We start from the raw sequence: 10,799 nt of genomic DNA, 5'->3' as shown, positions 1-10,799 counted from the left end.
GAACTATGGGCCATCCTTCAAGATTCTTAGGAAGTCCTCCTTAAGGGAGAAGTAAATAAAATAACCCTTTAGAAGAGCTATAACAATCACAAAACCATTTATAGCCTAGGTAGAGATCTAACCCATTTCTAGACAAAAGAAAAAATTATCAGCTCGTCTATCTCCAAACTTACCTACAAAGGAGGTATCCATCTTAAATAAATTCCCATTGAAAGAAGAATCTAAGGTTTGAATACACATACCTTCATTATACTTCACCAAAGAAACCCCACCTTTATTTACCTTTGGGGATTTCCCAAATAGGGCATTCAAGTTACCTCGTGGTTTCAATTTTCCCTCAAAATTTGGGGTCATGGCCTAGGGATTGAATCCTCTGAATCTAGCTTCCTTGCGATCATCAAAAATAGAAGAGAAAAAAATCAAGTCACTTTGCACAAAAGAAAACTCACCTTGTATAATATTCTTGAATCCTACAAAAGATCTGCTTCTAACTCTTCTACTCCAGCCCAATAAACTTGTAGCCCATTCCAATGGGAAAATTGAATGCCTCCGTTTTCCTACTCAACAATTGTAGAGTAAATTTTCAAAATATCCTACTCTAAGACTTTATTGTGTTTTACATTATGAAACTTTTTACCATGTGATGAATTGAGGAGTTATAAAATCACCACTTCTAGGCTAAATGGAAGATGATCTATGATAATTAATTAAGGATCGATGTTAAATTTTAATAAAAACTAACAAATAAGTGTAGATATTAAACTAAACATGAGACTTAGTTTAATAGATCTCTTTCAATAGGGTTATACATAATAGCTAAGTAAATACTCACATCTTTCCATGGTCAGACACAATATCAAACCAACCCTTTTTTCTTACATTTTTCTATTATTCACCATTAGACTATTAATCTAAAATGACAAGCTTAATTTAACACAACTATTAAAATATATTGTCTTTGTTCCCTTTAATAGGTTCTAGAAGGTTGTACAATATGTATCTTACAATAGTTGACTTGGTCTTTTCAAGAAAACATAATTTTATTGCCTCCCACTCCTACATGTATGGAAATAATCTCACTTGAATTCGAACAAGAACACAAATCTCTTAATATGAATAAGATATTTAAAGACTCACCTTACTCTAAAAAGGGAATTTAAGTCTTTTATAAAAACTAGGTTATTTCTAGCTTAAAAAGGAAAACATGATGGTATTCTAACCATCAAATCTATTTGTTCACTTACCATATTGTTTTCCATGTTATATCGCAACACCTTATTAATTAGTGAATATGTTTAATGGTTTAGCATTGTATTCATTCCCTTTAAAATCTTCTTAAAGACATCTTTTCTCATTTGTATCTTTTGACAATCCTCTCATCTATGAATGAATGTGATTTATTTGCAAGTCCAATTGGAATAGGAAAAGAATCTATATTAGGGAATCTATAGGAAATGTTTAATAACAACTCGTCAAAGGAAAATCAGTCATGGTAAAATTTTACTTGATGTTATCTACATAATACCAATTCTTTCGTTTATAGTCATATTCTATTAAGAATTCCTTGTTGTTTACATCACTTCCTAATAAGACTTGTTTTCTTATATCATGTCTTTGTTCCTTATTATTTTTAAATAAATGGTCATAGAAGTCTAATATCTTAGGTTATCTTACATCTCCAAATGTTATCCTCAATACATAATATAATTCTATTATTAATAATTTTGAAACTTCATTGTAAAACACTAATACTCATCATACAAATTCCCTTTAGAGATTGAAGTTCAAATGATTAGATTTTTTTTGTTTCCCTAGATAACTAACTTTTAAGCATTTTTCCAAATTTGGTAGGCTTTTAAAGTAGAACTTATATTTAGCATGTCCAAAGATAGGAGTATTACATTATTTATTCAATGTTGTTTAATGGATTTTTATATTTTGATGCTAAGGGTATTCTATATTTTCCTTGCAACTTAATAAAGTTGCTTTGAATGTTTTCTTGTTGCAAATGATAATGGGATATTAGGCTGGTGTTTTGTATACTATTTCTTATGTGTTGCTTCTAGTACCAAAATAGATACATTCCCTATATTTAGAAATTTTCATGATTATAACATTATATTATTTCCTTTAGACGTAGAACCCACATGTCCCAAAAGAAGAGGTGTCATCACTAGTCTCTATAATATGGTCAATATTCCACTTCTTATTGTGATAACAACATCCTTAAGAATTATGAAAGTGGGAGGTTTACTTTCTTGGTTATAAAATTTGAAGGAAATAAAAGTACAAAGGGTATTGCATATACAAAAGTCAACTACAATAGGGACATAGATTTAGCTAATTAACATAGAGCTTGATCTCTTACCATTAATCAATGAAAATAAATGATATCTTAAGAGATACATAGATAATTCAACTAAAATAAGTATATTAAGAAATAATATCTTAAAAAGAAAATGGAGTTGTTTTAACATTTAAAAACAAAGTAAATATACTTACTGCTACAAGAAATGATTTTCTTCTCTTTTATGCAAAATAGAGCTATTGTATGCTTCTTAACTTTGTCTTCTATGTTGCCCAAACTCTTACATTTAGAGTGAACTTTTTATCTAAATATATTTGAACTGCACCATTATTTCACATGGTTTCTGTGAGAATAATAAACCAAATTTGTAGGGCACTAAAGATTGGAGATAAGACAAGCTTTGAAAAACCCGAATTAAGATGAGAATCATTAAATTAACTTTGAAATTTTCAATATGCCTCTACTACACTTTGTATGATTGTAACTATTGAAAGATGTATTGGTGCTTAAAATTACTATTTTCAATAACATTACCATATAAAATTTTATTTGAAAAATTACATAACGTTGTCTTATAAGCTTTTACATAAAAAATTAATCTTGTGATTCCATATGTCACAATTCTATATATAATCTAATAGATTAAAATTTTATAAAAATGAATATAAAAACTTTAAAAACTTATTATTAAATAATTTATAAATTTAAAATTAAATAAAAAATAGAATATCTGATAACAAAATCATTGCCAACAAATATATTATTCAAGATCTACTGATGTTTCCTAAGTTACAAGATACATACTCTCTTACACATTCCCTTACTTGGCCTTGAACATACGGTCAATATTGCGAAAACCACATATTGATATTAAAGTACATTTTTTCGTCAACAAACATAATATTAACCAAAAAACTCCAAAACAAAACTAGGCATCTCCTTTAGCAAAGAGACTTCTAGTCCACATCAGAGGGTGGAGAAAAAAGAAAACTAGCTGAACTTGACTTAAGAATTATTTTGGCTTTTAATATATTTTTGGAATATTGGGAAAAGAGTGGGTAGACTAGCAGCTAAAACAAGTATGACTGCCCAAAACATGGATACGTTCTTGACAAGCTTGGGATGTTTCTGCAACCACTTTTTGATTTGTACCATGCATCAATCATTATACCACCCATTCAGATCCAATTTCACCTTCACAAGTGGATCTTCATTAATATCCTGCAAGTTGAGTCCTTTGCAAAGTCTATTGAATAGATCGGTTACTTCATCATCTGTCCCCATTGAGATCTGAATTGTTAATTATTGTTAGTTGGACAGCTATTATTTCTGACCGAGAAATAGCAGTAGTATTAATGGGTAGCTTGGACAGCTATTCGTCTTTATCTATGTATAATAGCATTAGTTATGGGTAGTTTGGACAGCTATTTGTCCACTTGCCAAGAATTAGTAAATGGTTATTGCAAGGATAATTATTTACTAATTTTAGTGATTCCCTTTTGGACACCTTGTAACCAATTTTATTATTGGCTATCGAGTTGTCTTAATCTCAGCCGTTGGTTTCATTTAATCTCGGTTATTGGTTTTTCCAATAGGGTAGTATGAAAAGGGGTCATTGGGTCATTTGGAGAGACAAGTTTTGGAGAAGCATTTTGCAGTGACAGCAAATTGTCTTGCAGTGTTAGCAAGGGCGCAATGTTAGCGTGGGGATAGTAGTGGGGAATATCAGCGGGAAAAATTAGGAGGTTGTCGGAGTTTTGCCAGTGAGAGGCAAGGAATTTTGCATGTCTTGATTTGCTGAAGTTTAATATAATTCCTCATCTATAGAACTGGTTTTCCCTTAGGGGTTTTTCTAAGGACAATTTGTCCGAAAATATTGTGTTCATTATGTTGTTCATTTCTTTCCATATTATATAAGTGAAGTTGCAGTTGTGTTATTTTTCAATATTAGCTAGAAATTTTTTTTCAACAATTTTATAATCATTTACGATAGGAGATTAATAATTAGTGACTGCAATAGTTGATTTTTCACATGGTATCAGAGCATTGTTAAGGGTAGAAGTGTTTTTCCCTAGGAAAGAAATGTTGATCTCTTTAGATTTATTATTGCTTTAAACCCTTGAGATGGCTTCAGCTAGTTTGAGAGATCAAGATAGATTGGATGGTGCATCAAATTTTGATGTCTGGAAGGCCAGAATTTTTTTATTGTTGGAAGAGAATGGTATCAACGATTATGCTACCAGTGGTGTACCTGTACCAACGGATGCAACACAGCTTGCAACATATAGGAAGGACGATGCCAAGGCGAGGAGGATAATCCTTGATGGTGTCAAGGATCATATTGTTCCACATATCTCGGAGCTAGATATAGTGAAGAAGGTGTGGGATGCCATTCTGAATCTATACCAAAATGCTACCACCAACAAGAAGTTGATTCTCAAAGAGATGCTAAAGAATACCTAGATGAATTAGGGAGAAGACATCACAAGTTACCTCACCAGGCTCAGACTTGTCAAGGATGAGTTAGCAGCTATTGGAGATAGCCCTAGTGATGAAGAGCTAGTGAGAATAGCCCTAAATGGGTTTACTAAAAAATAGAGTGTCTTTGTTCAAGTTATTAGTGGACGAGATACTTTACCAAGTTGGGATCGACTATGGACTTATTTCACTCAGGAGGAGTTTAGACTAAGTCTTGTCAATGGGGCCAACAAGAGTCAAAAAAATGAGGTGGAACAAGAGAACATTGCCCTAGTGGGTAAAGGGAAAGCAAAGAAGGGATCTAGCAAAGGATCAAATTCACAAAGTGAGAAGAAGAAGAAGGACCTTTCTAAGGTCAAGTGCTTTGGATTTCATGAGTTTGGCCAATATGTTAGTGATTGCCTAGAGAGGAAGAAGGGTAAGAAGTAGGTGGCAGCTTCAACAAGTGCGGAAGAACTCTCCAGTAGAATGGAAGATGAGTTTGCACTCATAGCTTGTATGGTTAGCTCAACCTTATAGTGTGTTTGGTATATATATAGTGGGGCATCATTTCATATGATAGGAGTTAGAGAGTACTTCTCCAGTTACAAGGAGGAGGACACCAACATCCAGATTTCTATGGGAAACTTGTCCAAACTCAACCCTGTTGGGAAAGGGACTATTCAATTTTAGAGGGAGGATGGAAAGATAATCCCACTTCATGATGTGTTATATGTGCCAGGCTTAGGTATGAATTTGATTTTTGTATCTATTCTTTAGGATAGGGGGTATAATGTACTCTTTAGAGGGACAAATGTGTTGATTAAGCACAAGAATTGGAAATCACCCATAACTATTGGAGTTAGGAGTGTTCGCCTTTATAGATTGTAGTTTGATACTCCTAAGGCACTTATGAGCAGTAGTAATCCTAGAGATCTTGGAGAGATATGGCATAGGAGGATGGGCCATATTCATCATGGAGCACTTAGATTGCTTTGTGAGACGGTGACAGATGTTCTAGAGGTGAGCACAGAGCATGATGATGTATGTAAGGGATGTGTGTTGGGAAAGTTTGCGAAAGAATCTTTTCCAAGGAGTGACACTAGATCTAAGGGTGTTCTTGATCTAGTACATTTAGATGTTTGTGGTCCGATGTTGAGGAAATCTCTCAAAGGATATGAGTACTATGTTACTTTTATTGATGATTTATCTAGAAAGATCTAGATATACTTCTTGAAGACTAAGGATGAGGTTTTCAATTGATTCCAAGAGTTCAAGGCTCTTGTAGAGAACTCGACAGGAAAGAAGATAAAGGTTCTTCAGTCAGACAATGGAGGTGAGTACAAAGGAAATGTCTTCTAGGAGTTCTACACTAGAGAAGGAATCAAGAGAGAATGGACTGTTCCTTACAATCCACAGTAGAATGGAGTTTCTAAGAGGAAGAACCATTCTATATTAGAGGTAGCAAGAGCTATGCTACATGACCAGGACATACCCCGTTACTTATGGGCAGAGGCATGTAATACAACAGTCTACATTCATAATAGAGTTCCACACAAGGTGCTAGGGAAGATGACACCAAAGGAGGATTTCATAGGGAAGAAGCCAGTTGTTAGTCACTTCAGGATATTTAGGAGTTTGGCATATTGCCGTATTCCTGGAGATACACGTACAAAGTTAGATCAGACTGTAGAGAGGGGGTACCTTGTTGGGTACAATGAGACCTCAAAGGCATATAGGATTTTCATTCCGGGGACTAAAAGAATTATTGTCAGATGGGATGTCAAGTTCATGGAGGACAAGGCATTCAAGAGATCCAAAGATTTTCCAGTAGATGATCAAAGTGAGCAGCCAATAGAAGCTTCAAGACCAAGTCAAGAGTAACAAAGCTCAAGTACAGTTACCAGTATGAGTGTAGACTCAGTTAGTGAAGATTCACAAAGTATGGAGCAATAGGTGCAACAGGAAATGCATCTAGAAGACTTAGAGGTTGACATTTCATCCTCTACAGTTGGCAGTGGGAACTATGTGGTTCCAGATACACAAAGGGATACTCAGGAGTTTGTGGGAGCTCTTAGGAAAAGTACTAGACAACGAAGACAACCAACCAAGTTCAACGACTATGTGGCATTAGTTAGTCAGTTGGTAGATAGTAAGCCTTCTAGCTATCAGGAAGCTGCAGAACATCAGGTATGGCGAGATGCTATGCTTGAGGAATATTCTTCAATAATGTAGAATGATGTGTGGGAGGTAGTACCTAGACCAAAAAATAGGGTTGTAGTTGGATCACATTGGATCTATAAGATAAAGCATGGTGTAGATGGTAGCATCAAGAAATACAAGGCGAGGTTCATGGCAAAGGGGTTCTCTCAGAAGGAGGGAATAGACTATGAGGAGACATTTGCTCCAGTTGCCAGGTATACTTTATATGAGTTGTAATCTCACTTGCAGCACAGATGGGATGGCAAATCCATCAAATGGATGTCAAGACAACATTCCTTAATGGTGAGTTGAAGGAGGAGGTATACATAGAGCAACCAGAAGGCTTTGTAGCACACATCAAAGAGACCCACGTGTGCAAATTGAAGAAAGCATTGTACAGACTCAATCAGGCTCCTAGAGCGTGGTATGAGCGCATTGATACATACCTACAAAAAATGGACTTTGTGAAGAGTGAAGTAGATGCTAACCTCTACTACTTGATGGTTGGGGGTGAGATTCTCATTCTTTTTTTTTATGTGGACAACCTATTTCTTACAGGTTCACTAGGGCTCATAGTGGATTGCAAGAAGAACCTTACAGAAGAGTTCAAGATGAAGTATTTAAGATTTATGCACTACTTTCTAGGCATGGAAGTGTGATAGACAGATGGGGAGATTTTCTTTGGTCAAGGGAAATATTGCATTGAAATCTTGAAAAAATTTGGGATGGAGGATTGCAAAGCCATGTCTACACCCATGATGATGAATTGGAGGAAGGTAGATACAACTAAGGAGAAAGATGTAGATCCCACTTTATATAGACAGTTGATTGGTTCGCTTATGTATTTGGTCAACACTACACCAGATATAGAATTTGCAGTAAACTCTCTTAGTTAGTTCATGGTTGAACCAAAGAGAATGCATTAGATGTGGCTAAGAATGTGCTACGTTACTTGCATGGTACAGTCGAGTATGGGATTAGATATGTTCGAGGTAAAGGTATCATGTTGATAGGTTATACTGACGTAGATTGGGTAGGAAGTACAACAGACAAAAGGAGCACTTCAGGGTGTTGTTTCAACTTGGGATCAGGAGTTGTATCTTGGTTCAGCAGGAAGTAGAAGTTTGTGGCTCTAAGTTTAGTAGAAGCAAAATACATAGCAGCTAGCATGGCGACATGTGAGGCTATATGGCTTCGAAAGTTGTTAGTGGCCTTGTTTGGTCAGAAGGTTGAGACTACTGTGATACATTGTGACAATAAGAGTTGCATCAAGTTTTCTAAGAATCCAGTGTTTCATGATAGGTCTAAACATATAGATATCAAATATCACTTCATCAGAGATTGTGTACAAAGGGGAGTTGTTCAACTACAATACATACCTACAGAGGAGCAGGTAGCAGACATTCTGACTAAGGCATTGGGGAAGGCAAAATTTATCTTCTTCAGAGATAAGTTAGGTGTCCTGCAGAACTGCTTTCTCGCTAAGAAGGAGTGTTAATTATTGTTAGTTGGACAGCTGTTATTTCTGACCCAGAAATAGCAATAGTATTTATGGGTAGCTTGGACAGCTGTTTGTCCTTATCTATGTATAGCAACATTAGTTATGGGTAGTTTGGACAGCTATTTGTCCACTTGCCAAGAATTAGGAAATGGTTATTGCAAGGATAATTATTTACTGATTTTAGTGATTCCCTTTGGAACACGTTGCAACCAATTCTATTATTGGCTATCAAGTTGTCTTAATCTCAGCCGTTGGTTTCATTTAATCTCAGTCGTTGGTTTTTCCAATAGGGTACTATAAAAAGGGGTCATTGGGTCATTTGGAGAGACAAGTTTTGGAGAAGCATTTTGCAATGATAGCAAATTGTCTAGCAGTGTTAACAAGGGCGCAGTGTTAGTATGGGGATAGCAGTGGGGAATATCAACAGGAGAAATTAGGAGGTTGTTGGAGTTCTGCCAGTGAGAGGCAAAGAATTTTGTATCTCTTGATTTGCTGAAGTTTAATATAATTCCTCATCTGTAGAACTGGTTTTCCCTTAGGGCTTTTTCCAGGGACAATTTGTCCAAAAATATTGTGCTCATTGTGTTGTTCATTTCTTTCCATATTATATAAGTGAAGTTGCAGTTGTGTTATTTTTCAATATTAGGTAGAAATTTGTTTTCAGCAGTTTAATAATCGTTTACGATAAGAAATTAATAATTAGTAACTGCAATAGTTAATTTTTCACACTCTCCTCAACACGGCCACGTCCTCCTCTCCCTCAATCAAGGTATTCATCAGCAATACATAGTATGAGATATGTTTCGCTCTTTCTAGCCTGCACGCCTCCATGGCCATCAGATTCCTCAAGATCATCTCGGAAGAATCTGTGATAAAAACAGTGGGCAAATAAAGAGCCCTGTTTTTCTTATCAAACATAGCTTTTCCTTTGATGGGACAACATAGTAATACTTGAACTTCATGCCTGAATTAAACAGCTCGGAAGCGGAAGACTTTATAAATACTTTCAGAGACCTCTCATCATCAGGTTTTTCCTCATTTTCTTTTTTCTTTTTACCGTTCTAAGATTGTACTTGCTGTCTTTCCTGAGTTCTGCCCATACACTTTTTTATTGAAATGCAAATAGCAGAAGAGTCCACTTTTGGATCTTGTTGGGTTTTATCCTTGTGGCACCGAGCTAAGTATTCTTCTGTCACAAATCCGTGGAACAATCCCAGCATGTGATTGTATTTCCCCAGATCTTTATCTTCTTCAATCCAATCTGATTTTTCCTCGCCAACTCCCCTGGCTAGGAAAGGGTGAACTATTAAACTTACTTCACGAAGCATTCTGTACAATTCTTTCCAAGCACTCTCCTCCGAATCCATCTCCAATTGCAACAGCTTTACCAGAACCACAATGGTTATCTGATTTTCCATCATGAAAAAATGGCCCAAGATATCAAATTGGCAAGATCTGATTCTGCTCTTGTTATAAATAGGATCAGAACCTTCCTCAACATCTGGAGGACGAGCAGAAGGTATTCCAGGCTCATCTTTTTTCTCTTCTGACCGTTTCAGAACTCTGAGAATTTCAAGAATGAAGCAGCCATCCAGAAGGCAAGTCCAAACAACAGTCTCATTCTCGGCGTCTGTTTCTTCTTCATAGCAGCTTGTTATGCGAGAGACTAATTCTTTATTAAACACATCAAAGAAGGAGCTTTTCTTTGGTGGTGGCAACTTCTGCCACAATTTCAAAAGGACGTCCACCTTGCGACGGTCCATCTCAGACAATTCCTTAGTGGGTTGATGACTGAAAAGGCCAAGGGATACAACACGTGGTGTATAGGCTGCGGGATTTAAATGCCTGACAAGCATGGGAATTCTGGAAATGCAAATAGTGCCGAAGGACTCCCTCAGCTTTCTACGACTCCAAGCTCCCTCTGTGTATCTGTACTTCACTTCCTCCACCCATGCTGATTCACTACTTCCTCTTTCTTTTACACTTGTTGACTCACTGCCTTTCTCGCTCATCTTTGCGTCTTTCACACTTGCTGATGCAAAACTACTCCTTCTCTTTCCAAATTCATCGTTTTGTCTGAAAAGAATTTCCTCCAGTCTTTACCACTGAAAAATTAAGGAGTTTCAAGTAGTTATATAATGTTTATTTGTTTTATCTTTTTTAAATGAATATATTTCCTATAATTATATTATACAGATTTAAGAAATAGATGAAAACAAATCAAACTGCAATAAATCATACCGATATTTGAGACTAAAATACCCCACATAAAAACATAGAAACTTATAAAGTGGCGCTAAAATGCCTAAAATGGTAGCAGGAGTAGTAGAA

General features: G+C 35.8%; 1 pseudogene; it reads right to left on the bottom strand.

Annotated features, from left to right (window-relative positions):
- Positions 1-3,313: 3,313 nt before the first annotated feature.
- LOC149536551 (putative UPF0481 protein At3g02645) lies at positions 3,314-10,480 on the bottom strand (annotated as a pseudogene).
- Positions 10,481-10,799: the final 319 nt, after the last annotated feature.

This window comes from Cupressus sempervirens, chromosome 10 (genome assembly GCF_028749045.1).
Source record: "Cupressus sempervirens isolate cs-2001-9-10 chromosome 10, ASM2874904v1, whole genome shotgun sequence".
Taxonomy (NCBI): domain Eukaryota; kingdom Viridiplantae; phylum Streptophyta; class Pinopsida; order Cupressales; family Cupressaceae; genus Cupressus; species Cupressus sempervirens.
Note: the sequence above shows the minus strand (reverse complement) of the source record. Positions and strands in the feature narration are given on the sequence as shown.